Genomic DNA, 25,397 nt, shown 5'->3' with positions numbered 1-25,397 from the left:
CTGTGGTGGAGGTCAAATCTGTGTATATATTTAAGGCGGAAGTTGATCGTTTCCTGGTCGGTCAGGGCATCAAAGAGTATGGCAAGTCAGCATATGTATGGGGTTGAGTGGGATCATGGATCAGCCATGATAGAATGGTGGAGCAGACTCAATGGGCTGAATGGCCTAATTCTGCTCCTGTGTCTTATGTTGATCAGTTTTGAGGGAATGATGCTATTAAATACTCAGCTGCAGTCGATAAAGAGCGTCCTGATCTATGCATCTTTGCTGCCTAGGTGTTCCAGGTTTGAGTGAAGAGCCAATGAAATGGTATCTGCTTTGGACCTGTTGTCCACAGTGTGGTCTAACTGGGGTTTTATAGAGCTACAACATTATTTTAGAGCTTTGAACTTAGTCCCCTAACTAATGAAGGCCAGCACATCATACATTTTAATGGCCGTGTTAACTTGCATGGCAACTTTAAATGATCCCAAGATCCCTCTGTTCCTCCGCATTGTTTGGAATATTTCCATTAACCTGGTATTCTTCTTTTGAAAGTGAATCATGTTATAATTATCTAGGTTGAACTCCTTTTACCACTTATCAGCCCAGCTTTGCATCTTGTCAATTTTCTGTTGTAACCTACAACAACCTTCTACACTAGTACAACTCAACCAACCTGCATGTCACCTGCAGACTAAAAGTTTCCTTTTGACTACATGTTCCACATCTCTTGTCAACAATGTCAACTATGGTTCCTTCACCCTACCATCCTTTCCCTATCCAGGACAAATCTATCCAGTACCCCACGGAAGTGCTCCCTCAACAACCTCCACATATCTGTTGTGCATTTCTCAGAATACATCTTTTCCCAATTTTTCTCCCAAGCTCCTGCCCAACAGCATAATAATTTGCCCCCCTCTAATTTACCATACTTTACCATCTGCTCCTATGCCACCAAGAGATCTGTCACCTGTTCTTTGCCTAGTACCAGATCCAATATGGCCTCTCCCCTAGTTGGCCTGGTCTACGTATTGCGTCAAGAATCCTTCCTAGACACACCAAATAAACTCTGTTAATGTTGAACTTTTAGTAATTGACCCTAGACCGTTTTGGTAGTACAAATAGTGTCGGTTTCTGAGGGGCAGAGTCATATTATACAGCATGGAAATGGGTCCTACAGCCCAATTTGACCAAGTCAGACAAGTCACCTCATTGACCTGGACCCATTTGTCTGTATTTGGCCTATACCCCTATTACCTTTTCCTATTCGTGCGTCTGCAAAATGATTGTATCTCCCTCTACCACTTCCTCTGGCAACTCTTTCCATATATGCACCACTTTCTGTGTGTGGGAATAACGTTGCCACTCAGGTCCCTTTTAAAACTTTCCTTTCTCATCTTGAACCTATCCCTTCTAGTTTTTGACTCCCCTAATCTTGGGGGTGTGGGAACTGTGACTATTGAACTTGTCCATTTCTTTCATGATCTGGTTGATAACATCTCATTTTTTTACAGGAAGAAATCGAGCTCATCAGGACTTAATACAATAACATTATTTTCACTTTTCAAATGAGTCATTGGCCATTTAGCTATTAGAATAATGACCAAAAATGTTGAGCCTGCTCCAAGTACCAAAAGGTATATTAAGCATGGAATTGAAATTGCAGATAATTGGGACACAGTTAAACAATACGGTCTGAATTTTGAACTATATCAGGCTAATATTTTCACTCTATAACAATGAAAGTAATGATGCTTGTCATTATATACATAAGATGCAGCTCCCTCAGGCATGTTGTATTGTTAAAAAGTTTCTCCCTGGGCTAATCTGCATTGGATTTATAACGCAGAAATACTGTCTACTTCATCAACAAATGGTGTGAAATTGCTGCAGTTCCACCCTAGATCATAGTAAAACCTGCTTTCTGTCATTTAAATGTAACTAATATAATTACCATTTAATGCCATTGTTGGTGATGTCCAGTTTTAGTTTGTTTTTGTGGATTTAGATTTTGAGAGATTATGATGTAAAATTTCAAAAATAAAACTTTCTGACCTTTCATTTTTCCCTTGATTTCTTAATCTAATAAACCTGCTCAATTTCTCTGTATTTGCTCTCCTTTTTGTCCTATCTAAATGTTTTCTAGATATCAGAATTGTGTTCATAAATGTTAAAATCTGAAAAGAGAGCTGAAGTGTTTCTGAGCAAAATATGAAACTCAAAATTTAGTACATTTTTTGGTCTGACAGTATGTTATTGTAATAACTACATCACAGTAATGCAATAATGTTTGTAAACAGTAGAAGGGTCACCTTATCAAATGCCAAAGCTTGGATCAGAAAAGGGTTGACAACTTTCAAATGCATAAATCGAAAATATTGGAATGGGCATGTACATTTGAGGTAACCACATGCTCCTCCTAGTGATTAGATAGCCATTGTGATTAGCAAAAATAATTAACATTATAAAGATGGACTTAATAATTTATAGTGAAATTTCAGGCAGTGCTCACTCAACCTTTGGCTCAAATTGTGTTTGTTGATGGTAATTTTAAAACCTCAAATTATACTCAGAATTTTGGCAGGCCTTTGGCATTAAATGCATCAGTTTAATAGCAATATGTAGTTGGTTGTGTTTCAATTGTAGCATTTAGCATATTCATGCCCTTGTAGTGCTGATGAAATTACACCATTAATTGCTTTTAACCGCCTGACAAAAATATTTTACTTTTTCTTTGATCTATTTAAAAGTTACTTTTGTATATACCTGTATAAACCCTGAGAGCTGGGTACTTCAAAGCTATCATTAAACAAAAGGTTTTATTTCCATTTAAATATTTTAAAAAAGTGCTTATTGAAAAGGTCAACTCTTTTATTATCTATAAAGTTATATTAGTTGCAAATGCATTTATTCCATTATTAGTGAAATATGGAGGATACATTAAATCAAAATTAATTGTGCACTTACACATAATGAGTTTTGTATGTCTTTGAAAAGATTATTCCATCCAAATTATTATTTTGTGTTTTCAGATGTCCATTGATGTATGAGGCTGTTCATCAGTGTTCTTCAGATCCCTGTTGACTTCCAGCAATTTTAAATTTGAGTAATGATTTGAAATAGTAATTTTTTTTAATGCTATGAAGCCGGTTGGAGATACTGGGGGGTGAGGGGGGGAAATCTGAATGTAATCTGAATATAATGGAGGAGCTTGGCTTAAGAAAAATTACCATGAAAGAAAAGCATTAGCAGAACAGATTTTCATGTTGGAGTTTCTAGAGTGCAAATGTTTGAAGGCTGAAGCCAATATTTGTGATAAGTGTGAGTCTCAATGAACCTGAAAAGGGATTGGAGAGATTTCTAGAACTGAAGCTAAAGGAGGCTTTAGGTTAAAAAAAAAAGAGAATTTTGACGTTGGTGCTTTGGGACTGGAGAAAATGAATGTTAATTATAATTATATCATTAATGCATTTCTTGATGACTGGAGTAAAATCATTGCTTTGAGCTTATACTAAAAACTCCTTAAATAAGACTATAAACTTATACCTATTATGATTATTTGGTTCCCGAATCTTGAAACACAGATTGGCACAACTGTAAACATTTGCCGTTGTGTTTTCAAGTGGCTTCCTGACCATAACCTCCTCACCTCTAGTACTTAATCAGATAAATTGTGGTCATGCTAATAATGTTCATATTCCAAAGTTTAAAAATAAGCATCCTAACATCAGAATTCTAAGTCATGAAGAAAACTTAAAGTGTGGCTTTAAAGAGCATGTGAATTGAATGCAGTCTTAGTTATCAATCTCAAAAGCTGTTGGAAGTTGGATATGGCAAAGTCGGGGAGCGTTACTGTTACACTGTCCCACCTCCTCAAGAAAGATTTTAATGCGGTAGAATGGATAAGACATGCCACTAGAATTGAGGAAAGCTTCTACCCCGCAATCAGAAGACTATTAAATGGTTCTTTAACACGATAAAATAGACTCTTGGCCTCATAATCTACAGCTTGCGCCTTATTGTTTACCTGCACTACACTTTCTCTGTAGCTGTTATACTTTCTTCTGCATTATTGTTTTCTCCTTGTTGAACATCAATGAACTGTGTGAACAGTATGTAAGACAAGCTTTTCATTGTATCCCAGTATATGTAATGACAATAATGAACCAATTCCAATACCAACCCTGTCATTATTGAATACACAATTAGAAAATGAAGGACAGGTTGTTGTTATTGTTAATATGGAGAAAGATCTGCAGTTGATGCTCCATGAGACAGAGAGAGATCCCCTCAAATGTAATTGTATGTAATGAAGTGAATAATCAAATGTTTATTTATCCAATCTGGAAACAGTCACCACCCATTTTCAGTCATCTTTCTGCCCCACTATGAAGAAAACAGTGAATATGCATTTTTAACTGGCTTCTCTGAAGGTCACATGGACTTGCAGTGAATTTCAAGAAACAATTTGTGCCTATTGAAAGGCACAAGAGAGAGCTTGTAATGCAACAGGGCAGTCTGGTGGACATTCAAACCAATTAATGTGAAATTTAAACTTGTTTTACAATCTGAATTCAATTCAGTTTTTAAATAGGTTGTGAAGCACTACTGATTTATAATCTTATTTCATCTTGTTAGGTTTCTGCAAAGATGTGCATTCAGTGAGCAGTCTATTCCAAACAAAGAAAAATGCGTTGTTGGTGGTTGACAAGGCAGAAAGTGTGAATGGAATACAAAGGGTCACTGTCTTTCATGGATCTGTGTGGAGAGAATCAGATTCGTTATCCACCATATTGTACTTTTCCATATTTGCGAAGTATATGTATCTAAACACAGTTTATTATTGATTATGGTAGGACATAGAATAGTCTTAAATATTGTTCTGCTGAGCAGCAAAACAGTCTGGCGTTGTCATTCATGTTAATTGTGTTTCTTGAATCTACAGAAAATTGACTGAATTCTGTATTGCACTTCGGGGAACAAGATCAAAGAATGAAATAATCACTGTTGGTGGCCATTCCTGGGAACAGGCCAGGAATCTGACAGTGCTGATTCTTTCATTTCTTGAACTTGATTCCCAAAGTGGGGAGGTGAAGTGGGATACTTAAGGTCAAGGAATGCAAGACCAAAAAACAATTCAGTAAATAAACGGGCATTTTGTAGGCAGGCTAATGGTTCCTAACTAATTGATCAATTCGCTTTTGATAACAGATGTAAAAAAATCTTGGTTTGCCTCATGAGGTAGGCAACAGCAAGATACGCAGCTTTGCAGGTGCAACGTCCCAAAACACTGAAGTCTAAATTTGGACTTTGTGATTTGGTCTTGCGCTCCTTGGCCATAAGTACCTCAATTCACCTTTTGTTTATTTTGTTCCTTTCTCTATCTTCACCCTGGTAATGAGCACACCAGTGATTCCTCGTATCCTACCCTTAAGTAATCACCATATCCATACGTAGTCCTTCATTCTAAATCAATTACATAACTGGTTTAAACTAAGCTGATACATGCTCTCTGGTCAGCTTCAAGAACATGGGTTACAGCTAATCATTCTAATGTTACCTGATGTACTTGGAAACAAAAATATGTTGCTTATGTAGCCCTTGCATGGTTTTTTTCATATTTCTTTTAACTGCAATTACACTTTGTTCCATTTGTTAGTTTTTGTATATTATTGGCTTTTTCTTGTACCTTGTATAGAGCTGTGTGTTGTGATTTTTTTTATGCAAGTAGTGTTTTATTCAGTGATTTTTAAGTAGTGTTTTAGGGGTACATACTAATTCTACAGTATAGTATTTTTCCTAGTTCAGAAACTCCCCAGCGTATGAATAGTTGATTACATACATCCTGGACAAATATTTTGGAAAATGGAAAGAATTGCTGGCTGCTGCAGGCATCTTCTACCTTGGGGGAATTCAATTTACTCTGACATGAGTTATGTCTGGGTTATAAACCATTCATAGGAATGGATCCCTTCCATAACCTGGTGAGGACCTTTAAGTTTTTACTGAAATTTCTTTTCCCCCAAGTATAAGCCTCATTCTTCTCAATGCATGGAAGTCAGCCTTCTTTAATCTGTAAAATTGTTGAAATAGATCCATGTTGCACCCCTTCAAACATTAACTTCAGTTCATTATTTTATGATTTGGTATTTGATAAAAGTTCATACACCATTATTATTTTAATTAACTGCAGCTCATCGTGTAAACTGATATGGCCTACACACCATCGTATTGTATGTAGATTATGACTGTTGGAAATGGCTCTTCTAGATATCTGAGCTTATGCCATTCCACATGATCACCCATTTACAGTACTCTGCCTTTGCTTTGTACTTGCTCAGTCTTTGTGTTTACCCTTTTACCACTTTGAGCTGAGACCTTTGAACTCCTTTTGCAGTTGCTAAGTCTGGAGTTACTGATGCTAACACCAATTCAAATTCTGGATTATTTAACTGAAAAAATAACATTCTTGATTTAACTTTATATTTGCAGATCCATTGGGTTTTGTAATACTGAACTTGTAACAGTATGCTGCTTTTCCTGTAAAGTTCTGCTGAATTGTCATTATATCATATGTTACGGAAATTATTTCACCATGAATCACTTGGGCTATTCCTGTCTTCTACCATTTCCCCTATCTTTTCTATAGACTTCAAATCCTATTGTATTAAATTCCCAGTCTTGACTGCTTTGCAGCCATCACTTTGTAATGACCACTATGGTGCAACCTACAAGATAAATTGTGTCTCCAGTATAATCACTTGCAGAAGCTATTGATTTTTGAGACATCTGTAATTTCAGTGCCATTCTCCTAAGTATTCTGTTATCGTTCTTCATGTAGACGTTTTTCTTTTTTCATCTTTCTTGTACGTGTTGAGGAATCAGATTTCTTTTGCATTAATGTTTGAAACCTCAATGCTTCTACCTGAGTGATAGTTTCCTTTAAAATGACTTTCTACTTCAAGAACAGGTTGCTTTGAAATTGTGTGACTTGTGTTCATAAATTGTGCCTTGGAAATCTGGCTCATATTGAGGGCCAGGAAATGTTGGTCTGGGTGGAAAATCAGCATTTTGCAAGGGCTATTTAAACTCTTGGATCTCGTGTTGACCTCAGTGATGGATTACCTGTTCAACCATGCTGGCTTAGATAAGCTGTTCAGATAATGCTCTCAGCCTCTGCCAGATTCTCTGAGGTCTATCTGATGTGAGTATATGCCTCCTGAAATATGTATCTGAAAGTTGAGCAGCTCAGTGGACATTACTTCAGTTCCAGAGAAGGTGATACAGTGGGAATAATATTCTGACCTCCCTCAGTGTCCTTTGCTGTTCTCTCAACCAAATGCACCTTGTAATATGAGGTTGCTGGTGCAGCGCTTTGCTGGAGTCACAGAATTATGAACTTTGTTGTATGAAAGGCGCAACGCTCATTGGTTGACATTTGGGTGTTACTAGTTCATTCTTGGAGTTTGGGCATCTTGGGAAATGCTGGCGTCCATTGCCCATGCTTAAATGCCTCTAAATTCAAGGGTCTGGAGTTGTATATAGGCCAGATCAAACAGAAGCAAGTTCAAAGTAAATTTATTATCAAAGTATATATACATTACTATATGCTACCGTGAAATTTATTTTCTTGCAGGCATTCACAATAAAACCAGGAAATACTCTAAAATTAATGAAAAGACTACACACAAACAAAGTGACAAATAACCAGTGTGCAAAAGAAGACAAATTGTGGAAATACAAAAGAAAGAAACAAATAATGTTTCAGAGCCAGGGTGAGTGAAGTTTATCTATGTTGGTTCAGGACCCTGAGGTTTAGAACTGTGCCCTCACTTGTTGGTGTGGGACCTCTGAATCTTCTTCCCCTTTTCTGATGCCAGCCATGAGAAAAGAGCATGGCCTGGATGGTGGGGGTCATTGATGATCGATGCAGCAATCTTGTGACAGTGTTCCTTGCAATGGTGGAGAGGGTCTTCCGTGATGATTTAGTCTGTATACACTACTACTTGTAGGATTGCATCACTACTGTGAAGCAAGTTAGTATACTCTCCACTGTGCGTCTATAGAGTGAACCAGCTGGAGTTTCATGGTTACCATTACTAATTCCAGATTTATTTAATTATTGGATTTTTTACATCAGATGTGATGGTTAGATTTCAACTTCTTTCACTGCATCATCACTCTGAAATTCTTGCTTCTCGTCCTGTAACTTAACCACTTATACTGTTGAACCCTGAATGGGCAGCCCTTACTTTCCATTAAATTAGTTGTCATGTATTGTAGTTATCATTCTGTATGCAGAATAGTTTACTAGACTAGCAGGTGGACTGATGACAAGATTTAAGAATGTGTTCAAAGCATCTTGTTTTTTGGTATATAAAAAGCAGCATCTCCACTGTGTGCTGAGAACCTTAGGCCAATAACTGCTCAAAATGGACAAGGAGCTTTCAAGATGGATGGTTTTGAACATCCAAAATACATCTGTTGGGAACACAGGTCCAATGTAAGTAGCAAGGGGAGCAAACTTTCCCCAGTGTTTGTGGAAGAGTCCATAGTTCCCAAATGGCCTCATTAGATCTCTCAAAATTCCATTGGAAGGAATTCATCCTTTCCCAAGGAATTTCTATGAAGGTGATTTATTTAAAGGTTTTAGTACAGCAGAACTGATGCAGAAGGATATTTGGGAACAAGTATCTGGAATGACAGTAATTCATTCACTGAGGTAGTTCTCTGGTGAGGGCAACTGCTGCAGTAAATCTTAAAATAGAAGACTTGTTTTCACGGCAGGCTGTGCCTTCTGTATTGTGTAACCATCAGGAGTGGTCAATGTCTAACTCTTCGCTGCTTCGTCCCTATTGTGTGAATTGGGTCCTTGATTCAAACCTGTTTCTCAGATCAGCTGAGAAATGCCAGTATACGGATTGCCCATTAACCCTTAGCAACTGCTTCAGTGCTGAGAAAGATGGTTATTGCAGTGATGGAACAGTACCTGTAGAAAGCTGGTGGTTGAAGGTCCCCAAGCCCTCTCTTTTAAGTGTGTTATTGTTAGTGTGGGAGCTGACAGGTCAGTAGTTCATTCTGCAGACTTTGGAGGTAAGTGATATCCCCTGTAGCTTGTGGCAAAGAAATTTGGGAATTATCATAATTTTCACAGCCACAGTTATTAAATGACCATAGAGCATCTGTAACTGAAACATAGACAACTTCCTCATGTGTTTTCCTGCAGACAGATTGTGTAAAGTTTACCTAGGCCTGTACATGTGCTATATTAGGTGATGTACCACCACCAACCTTACTTGCTCATTTTGGTTGTTAGGTCTGGTGCTGTTTTGTTGAAACTATCTGAGACAGCATCTCTGATTTTATATAACTTGCAGCTTGTTCTCATCTTCCACCCTATGTTTAACAAATAGTCCTATGTAACTTTCACCACCGTCAGTGTGATAAGACCTTTCTTCACACTCCCTCCCCTACAGCTTTCTCTCATTTGCACCAATCACTCCCAATCTCAAGGTATCTTCACAGGTGTAAAGATAAAATACCACACTTCCCTTCCTACTATCTGGGGATCTAACTCTTCCTTCAAATAAAGCAGTGATTCTCAAGTAATTCTTCCAAGTAAATAATGTAGTTGTTTCTACTCTCAAAAAGCCAAATACAGGTTTGATAACTACTTTGCAGAACAACTCTAAATACATGCATTGTCAAAGCCTCCAGCTAACACCAGCAGGCATCTCTGTTAGAGCCAACAATAATAGAGCACCAGTGAAGGTATTTTGTTCTTTTCCCACCATCCTTTCATCTTAGTGTGCAGCAATCATTTTTTTTTATTGTTCACAAGCAGGAGACTAATGGATTCTGTCTGACAGTATTAATTGGATATGCTTTTAAAGTCCATATATAAAGCAGTTCCTCTCATATGAGACAGAAGATGGTCAAATAAATTGTGAAAGGCAGCAACTTCTAACCATGTCTGAGTAAATGAAGCTTTACATCATAACACTGCATGTATAAGCAGAATGGGAATTGTTAGCATTTAAATGAACATTAAAACATCCATACATCCATATTTTTTGTGGTGAGTAGGTGAACATATTCATTGTCAGAGGTTACAGTGGGACATCGGTAGGATGCAGAACTGGTCTAAGAAGTGGCAGATGGACTTCAACCCAGATAAGTGTGAAGTGGTTCATTTTGGTAGGTCCAGTTTGAATACAGAATATAATATAAATGGTAAGGCTCTTGGCAGTGTGGAGGATCTGAGTAGTCTTAGTGACCCAAAGCTTCAGTGTAGGTTGACAGTGTTGTTAAGAAGGTGTGTGGTGTGATGGCATTCATCAACCATGGGATTGAGTTCAAGGGCTGTGAGGTAGAATGTTATAGCTGTGTAAGACCTTGGTCAGATCTCACTTGGAATATTGTGTTCAGTTCTGGTCATCTCTCTACAGGAAGGATGTGGATACTATAGAGAGTGTGCTGAGGAGATTTACAAGGATATTGCCTGGATTGGAAGGTGTACCTTGAGTGTACTTGTCCTTTTATCCTTGGAGCAATGGAGGTGACCTTATAAATGTGTATAAGATAATGAGGGGCATTGATCATGTGGATAGCCAGAGGCTTTTTTCCAAGGCTGAAATGGCTAACACGAGGGGGCATCATATTAAGGTACTTGGAAATAGGTACAGAGGGGATGCTAGGGGTAAGTTTTTCCACACAGAGTGGTGGGTGCATGGAATGTACTGCCAATGGCGGTGGTGGAAGCAGATAAAATAGGGTCTTTTAAGAGCCTGTTAGATAGGTACATGGAGATTAGAAAAATAGAGGGCTATGTGCCAGGGAAATTCTAAGGAGACTGCAGAGTAGGTTACATGGTCGGCACAACATTGTGAGCTGAAGGATATGTAATGTGCTGTAAATTTCTGTTCTGTGTTCTATTACATTATTTCTGAGTCCTATCTGCCAGAGGGGAAATCACTCCTCTTGAAATTCCACAAGGAGTTTCACTCAGCAGCAGATATGAGAGTCCCTGTCCTCGTTTTTTTCTACCTTTCTTCCCTTCTATTTTAGCACTTGTCTCCCTCTGCTTATTTGTCTCTGCATATTCCCTGCTCTTGTCTGTTTCAGGCTATTCCATCTTCACTCCCTAGGTAACAGCTTCTTCTCCCAGGCTGTGAGATTAATGAACACCTTGTCACCACCAAGGTCTCATCATCAGGATAGTGATCTGTTTCCTTTAGACTACTGTTTGCTGTTCATCTATACAGCATGCTTCACATACATTTTCAATTATATTTTATTAACATATTTGTAGTACAATTTGTTTGATGTGCTGTGTGTGATATAAAAATTATGGGTGCTCTGTGGTCTGGAGGAACATTGTTTCATTTGGTTATGTCTATGTACAGTCAGACAACAATAAATTTGAACACCTACTTCAGAGCTTGATGAGGTGGTCTTAGCTTCTCAGCTTTGTATACTGCAGAGGAGCATCTACCTTGTTCCTTATCGCATTCTCTGTTAACATCTTCAACTAAACAAGAACTTTTTGTTGTGTTGGAAGTTTAAAGCTGAGATGAAGATGGCTGCGTCGTTTTATAGAACCATAGAACACTATGGCACAGTAAAGGCCTTTCAGCCCTCCATGTTATGCCGACCCATATAATCCTTTAAAAAAAAAGTACTAAACCCACACTACCCCATAACCCTCCATTTTTTCTTTCATCCATGTGCCTGTCCAAGAGGCTCTTAAATACCCCTAATGCTTTAGTCTCCACCACCATCCCTGGCAAGTCATTCCAGGCACTCACAACCCTCTGTGTAAAAAAAAAACTTACCCCTGATGTCTCCCCTAAACTTCCCTCCCTTAATTTTGTACCTATACCCTCTGGTGTTTGCTATTGGTGCCCTGGGAAACAGTTACTGACTATCCACCCTATTTATGCCTCTCATAATCTTGTAGACCTCTATCAAGTCCCCTCTCATTCTTCTACGCTCCAAAGAGAAAAGTCCCAGCTCTGCTAACCATGCTTCATATGACTTGTTCTCCAATCCAGGCAACATTCTGGTAAATCTCCTCTGCACCCTCTCCATAGCTTCCACATCCTTCCTATAATGCGGTGACCAGAACTGAACACAATACTCTAAGTGCAGTCTCACCAGAGATCTGTAGAGATGCAACATGGCCTCTCCACTCTTGAACTCAATCCCCCTGTTAATGAAGCCTAGCATCCCATAGGCCTTCTTAACTACCCTATCAACCTGTGCAGCAACGTTATGGATTTGAACCTCAAGGTCCCTTTGTTCATCCACACTCTTAAGTAACTGACCATTAATCCTGTACTCAGTCTTCTGGTTTGTCCTTCCAAAATGCATCACCTCACACTTGTCTGGATTGAACTCCATCTGCCATTTTTCTGCCCAACTCTGCAGCCTGTCTATATCCTCTTGTAACCTTTGACCACCTACAGCTCCATCCACAACTCCCCCAATCTTTGTGTCATCCGCAAACTTACTCACCCATCCTTCTGCCTCTTCATCCGGGTCATTTATAAAAATCACAAATAGCAGGGGTCACAGGACAGATCCCTGCAGCACTCCACTAGTCACTGACCTCCAGGCAGAATACTTTCCTTCCACACTACCCTCTGCTTTCTTCCTTTAAGCCATTTTTTTATTCCACCAGCCAAGGTTCCACTGATCTATGCCTCATGACTTTCTAGATGAGTCTCTCATGAGGGACCTTGTCAAATGCTTTGCTAAAGTCCATGTGGACCACATCCACAGCCCTACCCTCATCAATTTCTTTTGTTACCTCTTCAAAAAACTCAATCAGGCTCATGAGGCACAATCTTCCCCTCACAAAGCCATGTTGACTATCCATGAGTAGACTATACTTCTCCAAATGCTCATAGATCCTATCCTTAAGAATCCTTTCCAGTAGTTTGCAGACCACTGACGTAAGACTCACTGGTCTATAGTTCCCAGGTTTCTCCCTATTACCTTTTTTAAACAAGGGAACTACATTTGCCATTCTCCAGTCCTTTGGCACTTCCCCTGCAGCCAAAGAAGATTCAAAGATCATAGCTATTGCTCCTGCGATCTCTTCTCTCAATTCCCATAACAACCTGGGGTGTATCATATCCAGCCTTGGGGATTTATCAATCTTAATGTTTTTAAGAAGATCCAGCACTACTTCTTCCTTAATCTCCACATTGTCCAGCACACAAGCCTGCTCTACTTCGACCTCATCCTGATCAAGATCCTTTTCACTTCTGAATACTGAAGCTAAGTATTCATTTAGAACCTCCCCAACCTCCTCCACCTCCAGGCACATGTTGCCCTCTTTATCCTTTAGCAGTCCCACCTTCATTCTCGTCATCCTCCTATTCTTCACATACGCATAGAACGCCTTGGGGTTCTCCTTAATTCTACATGCCAAGGCCTTCTCATGCCCCCTATGAACTCTCCTAAGTCCTTTCTTTAGCTCCTTCCTGGCTACCCTATATTTCTCATAAGCCCCTCCTACTTCCTGCTTCTTATATCTAATATATGTTCCTCTTTCCTCTTGACGAGTTGCCTCCCATGTTTCATCAGCCACAGTTCCCTTTTCCTACCATTTTTTCCTTGCCTCAGTGGGACAAACCTATCCTGAACCCAGCTCAAGTGATCCCTAAACTTCTCCCACATTACTTCTGTGCTTTCCCCTTTGAACATCTGTTTCCAATTTACTCTTGCTAGTTCCTGCCTCATCCCTTCAAAGTCAGCCCTTCCCCAGTTAAGCACTTTACCACTTTATCTGATTTTATCCCTTTTTATAGCTATGCTGAAGCTAAGGGAGTTGTGGTCACTCTCACCAAAATGCTCCCCCACCAAGAGGTCTGTCACCTGACCAGGTTCATTACCCAGAACTAGATCTAGTATAGCCTTTCCTCTGGTCAGCTGGTCCACATACTGTGTCAGGAATCCTTGAACATACCTGACAAATTCAGCCCCATCTATCCCCCTTGCACTCAGGAGGTGCCAGTCAATATGAGGGAAGTTGAAATCACCCATAACTACTACCCTGTATTTCCTGCATCATTCTAAAATCTGCCTGCTTATCTGCTCCTCAGTGTCCCGAGGGCTATTTGGGGGCCTATAGGCTACTCCCAGCACAGTGATTGATCCCTTCCTATTTCTGACTTCCACCCAGATTGACTCTGTGGACACTCTTTCTGCAGCATCCTCCCTTTCTATAGCTGTGATACTATCCCTGACTAGCAATGCCACTCCCCCCTCTTTTCTACCCCCCCCCACCTATTCCTTTTAAAACACCTGAACCCCGGGACCTGCATCATCCAATCCTGCCCTTCGTCTAACCATATTTCAGTAACGGCCACAACATCGTAATTCCACACACTAATCCATACTCTAGATTCATCCTCCTTGTTCCTGATACTCCTAGATTTGAAATAGATACATTTCAATCCCTTTAACTGGCTACAATTATGTTTTGTCCTCTGCCTGTCCTTCCTCATCAACTCGGAACTCTTAGAATCATGCCTTTGTCCTTCTACCTTAATCCCTGTACTCACATTCTGATTCCCACCCCCCCCGCCAAACTAGCTTAAACCTGCCCGCGAGGATATTGGTTCCCCTGGGATTCAAGTGCAACCTGTCCTTTTTGTACAGGTCATACCCGCCCCAAAAGAGGTCCCAATGATCCAGAAATCTGAATCCCTGCCCCCTGCTCCAATTCCTCAGCCACACATTTAACCACCACCTCATTCTACTCCTATTCTCACTGTCGCGTGGCATAGGCAGTAATCCCAAGATTATTACCTTTGAGGTCCTGATTTTCAACTTCCTTCCTAACTCCCTGTAGCCTTTCAGGACCTCTTCCCTTTTCTTACCTATGTCATTGGTACCAATATGTACCACAACCTCTGGCTGTTCTCCCTCCCACCGCAGGATATTTTGGACGCGATCAGAAACATCCCGGACCCTGGCACCTGGGAGGCAAGCTACCATCTGAGTTTCTTTCTTGCCTCCACAGAATTGCCTGTCTGAACCCCTGACTATAGAGTCCCCTATCACTACTGCCTTCCTTTTCCTTTCCCTACCCTTCTGAGCCACAGGGCCGGACTTCGTGCCAGAGGCACAGCCACTGTCGCTGCCCCCTGGTAGGCTGTCCCCCCCAACAGTACTCAAACAAGAGTACTTATTGTCAGGGGGTACAGCCTCAGGGGTATTCTCTTGTACCTGACTTTTCCCCTTCCCTCTCCTGACTGTGACCAGCTGTCTGTAACTCCTATCACCTCCTCACTCTCCCTGCCCAGACGAAGGTCATTGAGCTGCAGCTCCAGTTCTCTAACACGGTCCCTTAAGAGTTGCATTTCTGTGCACTGGGTGCAGATGTGGCTGTCCAGGACCTCCCACATCTGACACCGACCACAGAAAACTGGCCTCACACACATACTACCTCCTCTTACAATCAATAACTGCCTCACCTCGTCCCGTTACCGCTGAAGCCCGTGGAGCCAAAGCCCTTTCACTCTGCTTCCTCTCACTCCACTGCCTGCTCCTAATGCTGCCTGCTAGATATGGCTGCCTTCTTTTTAAACCGTTCGCGCTCAACTGGCTGATGTCACACGCCTGCGCAGTCTGGCCTCTCTGTTCCGCCGAGACCTCAAAATGTCTTCCCCTGGAAATCCTTAGCTGCTCTCCTGCTGCAGCCTTCTTCCGAATCCTATGCTATTATGAGCAATATTCCTCTTGCAGCTAAATTAGTCAAAGCATATTTGCAGTACATAAGTTTTGGGGGTTTTACTCTGTTTAAAAAAAAAACTGTGGCAGATGTACCTGTTTCATGTTTTCTCTGAAATAAATGATTTATAAGTAAAAAAATTAGACAATTAACACTCTTTTCAACATTTTTCAGATTTTGAGATTATTATTGGTAGAGGTGAGGATCATTAGTCTTACAATAGTCCAGAGAATTTTATTCTTTCAGCTTCTTTAGATGAGTGTGGAGGATGCAGGGCTGATGACTTAACTGCCTATAATGCACCAGGAGACATTCAGGTAGGAGGTTAGCAAGCAACTATTACTAGAAGTAAAGGTATGGGATAGTATTACCGAGGGGAATTGACTGTGCTCTCTACAGCAAAAAGCAAATGTCTAAGAGGCTCTGTTGTCTTTCCAATGCCAGGTTTGGGATATTTAGAATATCTTCTCTGGGTTCAAGAGATTCTATTGACATTGGCAGGAGAAAGGAAGTTTTTGCATTGTCAATATGAGCAGGTAGGTATCAAAGAAAAAAAATGAGGTCAAAGGTGCTCTTTGGATTGCTATGTGAGAGATTTGCAATTTGCTGTAAAGTAAGTAAGTTAGGGAAATGGAAGTGTAGTTGTAAGTCTAAAGTGCTAGTCCCTGAGTGAGTGGGGTTTGGTAATGTTGGGATGGTCCACTTGAACTGTGCTGGGACCATTGTTCTAGAGAGCCATGTAAATAGGGAAAGGCGATAGTTTTGAAACTTGATGTTGGGGGGAAGGAATAAGAGTTGCAAAATTGTTGTAAACTGAACAATGGGGATGATGCTAGAGACAAATATGGGAATGATAGACAGATTACCAGGAAGGGTTAGAGAGTTGAAATCAGATAAGGTCAGGAGTTTCAAGCATGGTACAAGATCTAAACTTTAATGTTGTGTATCAGAATGCACATTGCATTCAAAGCAAAACAGGTGACCTGAAAGCAAACTTCGAAATCAGTAAATCTGATGACCATTACATAGACCAGCTGTAGGATGCTTGTATTGAGATCTGAACCTTGCAGATTACATGGCTGTTTAGAAGGGCAGGAAAAGGCAGATGATAGCTCTGTTAAATAATTTTGATCCTGGTGCAATGATGAAAAATGGTTATAAGTTCAGAACAACACACACAAAATGCTGGAGGAACCCAGCAGGCCAAGCAGCATCTATGGAAAAGTGTACAGTCAATGATTCAGGCCAAGTCCATTTGGCAGGACAGTCAGGATGTTGAAGCAGTTGTGATGTTGATTCAAAAAATAATAAGGCAAGAGGTCCCCGACGAGTGTGTTTTGTAAGACCTCCATTAGTAGGCACACCCATGAACAGAACATTAAAGAAGAAATAGCAGGATTTTTCTGAGAAGTACAATGATAATGGAGGATTTTCCTACCAATGAACTGGAAACTCAAATGGATAAAAGTAGCCAAACTTGGAGATCATTGTGTTTTTAGGATAGTTTCCTCAGACAGCACTTACTGATGCTAACCGAAGAGCAGACTATATTGCACCTAATATTGTGCAACATGGAAGTATTAATTACCTCATCGTGAAAGCATCCTTGGGTAGCAGTGGTCATGATGTAATAAAATTTTAACTTCACACTGAGGGGAGAAAGATCAGTGAGGTGTTGGTATTTTAGACTCAAAAGGACAATTGCAGAAGCGAGAGGTAGATTAAATTAATGGATCAGAAGGTCAAGATGCCGAATAGATGTTTCTGATGTGAAATAAATTTCTAAGGCATGAAACTACCATTTGTAGCTAACTAAACATAAAGGTAAAATTAATCTTAAACTTAAAGAAAACACATGCAATTGCACAAAGGTGGATGGCAAATCACAAGATTGGACAGAAAATGTATAAAAAAGCAGCACCATTTTACTAAGGTTAATGAGGAAAAGAAAAATAAAGTAAAAGATAGAAATAGCCAGAAACATAAGAATGGATTGGAATTTCCTTGGATGTTTAATAAAGTAACAAGTTAATAACATGAGAGTTGGTCCTATAGAAAGTGAATCTGGGAAGCTGACAGTGGAGAACAAGCAATGTCACATGAATTAAGTACTTTACATCAGTCTTGACTATGGGAAGAATTGGTAACACTCCAGAAGTAGCTGTAAATCAGAAGGTGAAACAGTGAGGAAGTGCGGAAGATTATATTCTCCAGGGAAGAAATGCTAAGTAAACTATTGGAAGAGTGGGCTGACGAGTCTCTAGGTGCTGGTGAGGCTGCTGATCGGTTGGTTTAATCTACCAAAATTCTTTAACTATCAGGATGTTTTCCTTTAGATTTAGATTGCAAAAGAGTAAATGTAGCTCCTGTATTTGGAATGCAGGAAACTAGAGACCTATTACTTTAGTATGTGTTTGGAAAAATGTTAGCGCCATTTTGAAAGATCGTGTAGAAGAGCAGAGTAAGAGAACAAAGTCAATGTGGTTTGAGGCTGGAGTGTTTTGAAGAAGTAACCTGGTGTGGACAAGTAGAACCAGTGTACTCTAGATAGGTTTCTAGAAATGTTTAAGACATATGGAAAGTAGATGAATGCAAGTGATGGTGGTGCTTTCTGAAGGAAGGCTGGTAAGTCATCTGGAAGAGAAATAAAATCTAAAATTGGTGAAAAGGAAACATGAGTGGTGGAAATGCAAGTTACAAGAATGGCTGATTGTCTGAAGTTATTGAATTTAGAAAGTTGTAATATCAAAAAATTGACAGCCATTGTGCTCAGCATGTTTATAGATGTAAAAAAGCAGCAGTACAGCAACCAGAATATTCTGTGACACAAGGTTAAGTTGCACATTGTTCTGTAAATAATCTTGCAGGATATTTAATAGCTACCTGAATAATTAGATGGGGATGTATTTAAATGAACCACCTTGAACTTAACTCTTTATCAAATACTACAGCAGAAAAATACATCCTTTGGCCCATTTAGTCTGTGCTGAACTATTAATTTGCTTAAACCCATCAACCTGAACCCGGACCATGCAGAAAGCCATGTTGACTATCCCTAATCAGTCCCTATCTACCCAAATACTTGTATATCCAGTCACATAGGAAATCTTCCAATAAAGTTCCCTCTACTGATGTCAGGCTCACTGGCCTATAATTTCCTGAGTTATTCTCAGAGCCTTTCTTAAACAATGGAGTAACAGTAGCTATTCTCCAATCCTCTGGCACCTTAGGACCCCTGCCATTTCTGCACTTGCCTCCCACAGTGTCCAAGAGAACACTTCGTCAAGCCTTATGGATTTATCCACCCTAATTTGCCTCAAGACACAAAACACTTCCTCCTCTGTTATCTGTACAGGGTCCATAATCTTGCTGTTTTGCCTCACTTCTACAGACTCTGTGTCCATCTCCTAGGTAAATACAGATGCAATAAAATCCTTGTAAGATCTGCCCCTCCTCTTCCAGCTGCATAGATTACTGTTCTGATCTTCCAGAGGACCAGTTTTGTCCCTTGGTATCCTTTTGCTCTTAATATATCTGTAGACACATTTAGGATTCTCATTTGACTTGTCTGCTAGAGCAACATCACGTCTTCTTTTAGCCCTCCTGATTTCCTCTTCAAGTGTTCTCTTGCATTTCTTGTACTCAAGTACCTCATTTGTTCCTTGTTGCTTATAACTGCGACTGGTGCATCTCCTTCTTAATCAGGGCATCTATCTCTTGAAACCCAAGGTTCCCTAAACCTGTTATCCTTGCTTTTATTTTGACAGGAACATTCAGTACAAACTATGTACACTCAAAATTTCACTTTTGAAGGCCTCCCACTTAACAATTAACAGTGTTAACAGAAAACAACTTGTCCCAACCACATTTGCTAGATCCTTTCTGGTACCATTAAGATTAGCCTTACTCCAGTTTAGAACCTCAACCCAAGGAGAAAACCTATGCTTTTCTGTAGTTACCTTGAAATTAATGGCATTATGATCACTAGATGTAAAGTGTTCCCCAACAAACTTCTGTTACCTGCCCTGTCTCATTCTCTAATAGCAGATCTAGTATCACACACTCTATAGTTGGTACTTCTTTGTACTAAGTTTCCGCAAAACTTCCTGACCACATTTGACAAACTCTTTCCCACCCAGCACTTTTACAGTATGGGAGTCCCAGTCAATATGTGGAAAGTTGCCTACTTTTGCCTACTAAAATTGCCTACTATCACAACCTTGTGTTTCTGTGATCTCTCTGCAAATTTGCTCCTCATATCCTGGGTGGTCTAAAATGTAATCTCATTGAGTGAACTTGGCCTTTTCTCCTTGTAGTGACAGAGGATGAGAGGTCACCGGATAGAGGTATGTAAGGTGATGAGAAGCATTGATTGTGTGGATAGCCAGAAACGTTTTCCCAGAGTTGAAATGGCTAACACAAGGGGCATAGTTTTAAGGTGCTTGGAAGTAGGTAATTGAGGAGGATATCAGGGGTAAGTTTTTCCACACAGAGTGGTGGGTGCATGGAATGCACTGCTAGCAACAGAGATGGAGGTGGATGCAATAGGGTCTTTGAAGAGACTCTCAGATAGGTACATGGAGCTTGGGAAAATAGAGGTCTATGTGGTAGGGAAACTGTAGGCAGCTTCGAGAGTAGGATATATAGTTGACATAATATTGCAGGCCAAAGAGCCTGTATAATGTGCTGTAGATTGCTATGTTCTATGTTCAGAACATGAGTCCTACTATACTCAACCTTTTGATTCCTTACATCATAGGGTTAACAACACCTTTCTCCACAACGACTCCACTATATGTACTAGCACTCCAGTTCCCACACCACCTGTAACTCTAGTTTAAAATCTCCTGCACCACTCTAGCAAATCTTCCTGCTGGGATGTTAGACCCCTTCCAGCTCAGGTGCAAATTGTCCCTTCTATACAGGTCCTACCTTCCCTGGAAGACAGCCCAATGATCCGAAAATCTGAAGCCCTCCCTCATGCTCCATCTCCTTAGCCACATGCTAAATTGTATGATCTTCCAATTTATGGTCTCACCAGCATGGGTCATGGGTAGCAATCCTGAGATCACAACTCTTGAGGTCGTATCCTTTATTTTGGCACTTAATTCCCTGAATTCATTTTGCAGAACCCCGTCACTCCTCTTACCCATGTCATTGGTACCAACATGGACCGTGGCCTTAGGCTGCTCACCCTTCCACTTAAAAAAGTTGTGGATTTGATCATTTTGTTGTCCACAGAATTTCCTTGCTGTTCCCCGTAGCAAATGAATACCCTATCACTACCGATTGCCTCTTCTCCCCACTTCTCTTCTGTGCCAGAGACCAGACCACTATGGCTTTCATCTACTAGGTCATTTCCTCCCCCCCCAACAGTATTCAAAGTGGTATAGCTGTTGTTGTGGGGAACAGCGATAATGGGAATGACAGTGAAGCATTTTCTCATTTCAGTGGACAGATGTTGGCATAATTTACCTGGAACCTTTCTAGTATTGGAGTAAAAGGGCCAGTTGCTGAGATATCATCACATGAGTCAATTAAAATGATTTTAAATAATAATATTTAGTAGCTAACTTGAAATGGAGAAGGATGTCATTAGTCATAGCTGTTGTTGCTGCATTTGCTTTAAACCGTAATCCAGCTCACTGTGCTGCCATTTGTGACGTTGAGCAAAAGAAAACAGGAGAGAAATGATTAAATGAATCAGGACAAGGAAGGAAATAAGTAAATAGGAATCAACTAAAGAAGGCAGTTAGTGTCTTTGGTCGTGGTAATTTAAATATCATCAGACAGATGTGTTTAAAGCAAATTATTGAATATGTTGATATTGTGAAGCACAGCAGAATGCTGAGGTTCATAAGCTCAGCTAGGATCTGTGTATTTAATTTTCATGAATTTTCATCAGAGTTGGGTAAATATGAAATAATGGGGAATTTCTCAGAGGCTGAAAACCAGGGGGTACTCAATGATGCAATTGTCGAAGGAAGGCTACGCAGTAACATAAGCTGTGTCTGGAGGAGATGCAAGCCAGCAGAGTAGAATAAACTCTGAAATTCCTGAAGTGAGGAGGTAAAGCTGTGAGTACTGAAAATATGAGTTCCAAGAATGGCTGATTATTTGAAAACGTTCAATTCAGTATTGAATCTGGAAGGCTGCAATGAGCCTATTTGAAAGATGAGAAAGTGATCCCCAGGCTTACACTGAACTTGGCTGGAACAGTACAAGAGGCCAATGGCATTGGTCAGTGTGGAATGGAAGGATTAAACTGAGAGACAACTGGAAGTTGCAGATAGAGCTCAAATGTGCAGGTGTTTCACAAGTGTTTAATTCACTGTGGGATTCTGTGTAGGTTATTTTAAAAACAAAAAGGGAAAATGCTGGAAATACTCTGCAGGTTAGGCAACAATTTTGGCAAATGGATTTCAGAGCAAATGACAATTCTGATGAAAGGTTGTTGACCTGGAATATTTACCTTGTTTATCTCACTTCTGATGCTGTCTCACCTGCTATATTTTCTATTTTAATTTTGGCTTTCAGATCTGCAGTATTTGCTTTTAGATTAAGTGAATGTGCTCTTTGTATCTTGTTCTTCATTTATAATTGTGGCAGTACCACAGGCAATGCACACTTCATACTAGTATATAGCTTTCAAGCTGTCAGCACAGGGAATATTAAACATTACAGAAACAAATGGAAACCAGTGAAGTCCAGTATGACCAGTATTGGGCAGTCAAAAATGACTAATTCTTGAAACTATGTCGAGAGGCTGGCATCAAACTCGTGTTTTTGCACAGGTACAGATTATTGCTTTAACAAATATAGTTCTGCAGCAGAACAAGAAACTGTTCTATATGTTCCTGATGTTTTGTGTTATTTTCACCGTTTCCCCAATGTGAAACATTAAAAAAAAGAAATCTCTCCCTTTGACAATTATTTTGATTGGTTTGCTTGAATGCAAGTAATGAAGGACTTTGACATGGTGAATCATTGGAAAGAATATTCCATCTGACAGAGTGCTGGTGTTGGAAATAAAAAGCTTTGATGACAGTCCTTCACTCAAAAGCATGCTGTTACTGTCAAACTTAATTGGCCAATATAGTTTGTTTCATGGGGTACATGTTGGCTTAAATTGTATTTGTTGTCAAGATAAATAGTGGGAGTGGTAGCAGAAAGAAAATGTGAAGTGATGCATTTCAGCTTTTGACAAAGTAGCAGGGGTATTGAAATTAGTATGAGAATCCTGAAGCTCCTCTGTTATTGCCCAAATATATCTTGTCCAAACTCATGACAGGTTGAGCAAAAGAAGCCTAGTGGTCGTGAAAGGAAAATGTGAGTGGATCCATAATTGCCAAAGAAGACAATGACAGGATGATGGTAATTGCAGCCCGCTGCACTAGTGGCATGCTTTTCCCCCCAGTGACATTGTTACTGCTTGTCTGTCGATTTTTGAGTTGTGTTCTCTAAGTGGAAAAGAAATGTAAAGCCATTTGAGTCACAGGAGGTTTGCTGTTATTGTCATTTATATTTCTAGTGGGAAAAGATTCAGTTACTTAAAAAAAGAAGTGACACAGTGATTTGAATTTTAATCAGGAAAAAAAAAAACAGCAATTTTATCTATTATATATTTCATTTTATTTAGAGATACACAATGTAGTAGGCCCTTCTGGACCTTTGAGCTGCACCACCCAGCGACTCTCAAATTTAACCCTACCCCAATCACAGGACATTTACAAAGATCAATTAGCCTGCTAACCCATTTGTCTTTGGACTGTGGCAGGAAACTGGAGCACCTGGAGGAAACCCAAGGGCTCACGGGAAGGAATGTACAAATTTGCTTACAGAGGATGCCGAAAATGAACTCTGAACTTTGATGACTTGAGCTGTAATAGCATCATTTTAATTTGATGTACCACTGTGGCAATTGTTTGCAGATGGTTGAAAAATCTAGAGCTGCTCCTTTGTTATTATTTTTATTAATGTATTAATTATCAATCGTAAGTTATACTTCAGAATAATGTTCATTGCAATGAGCTCCTTACCACACAGGTGTCGGAAGTTCTTGGGTATATTAAAGATTTTCATGGCCGTCAGCTGTCACATGTTAAAAGTGATTGAGATGAGTCATTTTAGAGTTGGGCAATGGCTAACCCAATTCAGCATCCCTTTACTCATTGGGTAATGTGTAACTTTCTAATTTGAAAGAAAACATACAGATAGTGGATTTGAAAATCATTATGGTAAATCATTCTTTGACTTGGTATAAATTTAAAAACTTGTGCATACCTTGAAAAATGGGAAGTATTTAATAATACCTTGATTTTTGGTTTGTAATAAACTACACCTTACATTTGAAGTTTAGTTTCAATGTGGTGCGTGTGACAAAAATCACCTGATCTGATTGAGTCTGTAGGATCTATTGGTTGCAGTTCATTCTGCAAATTTGCATCGTCTAGTTCTGTCATCTACCTCAACAAATGTCCAAAAGTTTTTATTGATTCTACTCAACTAAATTAACTAAATTTATTTCCTCCAAAGTATTAGCATGATTAATGCAGGTTTCTATCATAACTAATGATTGGTTTTAAGTTTCTTATCTTCAATGGTCTGATTTGGTCCAAAAGGATGAACTATACTGGTGTTCAGAGATGACCAATATGTTCCTGTACTTCTCCTGACAAGCTTACTTTTTTTTTAAATCCCCCATCCATTTCTGTTCATAAACCCTCTCCCCTGCCTGACTTTCTTTTGGACAGCACTTAATCTGCTCATTCTTGATTGGCCCGGCCCCTCTCTCACTCATTGACATCTGGCTTCCCAATCCACAGCATAACTAGTCTTCTGTTTCACTGCATATAGCACTTTCATCCTTGTCAAGGCATCCCAAAATATGGTACACAAATGCAGTTGCTGTTGCATAAACTGTACATAAGAAATGTACATTTCTGACTCCCACCAACAGCTTTAGAGCCACATAGAATCATATGTACGGTTACTTTAGTGGTTGATTTGTAAATGGAGAAAACAGCGGCTGCCTTTGAAACCTTGGTGTGTGTGAAATGACTGGTAATGCAAGAGACAACTTTGTCAATTAAAACTGAGAGAACTTGGAGGGAGTTGATCTTATGGGAGCTTTTCTTCAAGGAGAAGGGAAAACACATTTATTTAAAAAGTCTATTAGAAAAAGAATGGGTGTTGATAGAATAAATGCAAAATGAAATATAGTTATGAGTAACTGATTTTATTGTAGCAGCTTGTATTAAAAGTATAGTTTTGACAAAATGAATATTGCTGTCTTGGTCTTTTAATTGTAACAAAATACTTTGTTGGTTTAAAATCTGAAATTGAGTTTAGCTGCCATTGCTTTTTTACAATAATTGCTTTTTCTATAATTAGGCTAGCGTGACAGGGCGCAGCTTTTGTATGTGTTCCTTGAAAACATAAATTATAGGTTGTATTGCAATCATGTTCTGTATCGAGACTGTTCTTTTACAGTGTATGTCACACACACACACACTTACACACAGACACATTTACACACAGACAGACACTTTGTTTAGTTGCAACCCTTTAGCCTTTCACCAGAAGCTTTTGTAAGGGTGGTTCACAACCACCTTCTCAATGATAGTAAGCGATAGGTAATAAAAGCTCATTTTTAAGAACCCCTGAACTT

At 39.6% G+C, this 25,397-nt stretch overlaps 1 protein-coding gene and 1 long non-coding RNA gene across 4 annotated transcripts in view; both read left to right on the top strand.

Moving 5' to 3' along the window:
• The window catches only part of stxbp6 (syntaxin binding protein 6 (amisyn)), a 340,603-nt gene that overhangs the window by 106,746 nt on the left and 208,460 nt on the right, over positions 1–25,397 (top strand). The gene's annotated exons all lie outside the window — the stretch shown is intronic.
• Positions 2,988–25,326, top strand: LOC132384689 (uncharacterized). The gene is made up of 3 exons (XR_009508985.1): positions 2,988–5,966; positions 7,619–7,757; positions 23,505–25,326. It is a non-coding gene; the product is annotated as an uncharacterized LOC132384689 (long non-coding RNA).

This window comes from Hypanus sabinus, chromosome 2 (genome assembly GCF_030144855.1).
Source record: "Hypanus sabinus isolate sHypSab1 chromosome 2, sHypSab1.hap1, whole genome shotgun sequence".
Taxonomy (NCBI): domain Eukaryota; kingdom Metazoa; phylum Chordata; class Chondrichthyes; order Myliobatiformes; family Dasyatidae; genus Hypanus; species Hypanus sabinus.
This window is presented reverse-complemented; position numbering and strand designations above follow the sequence as displayed.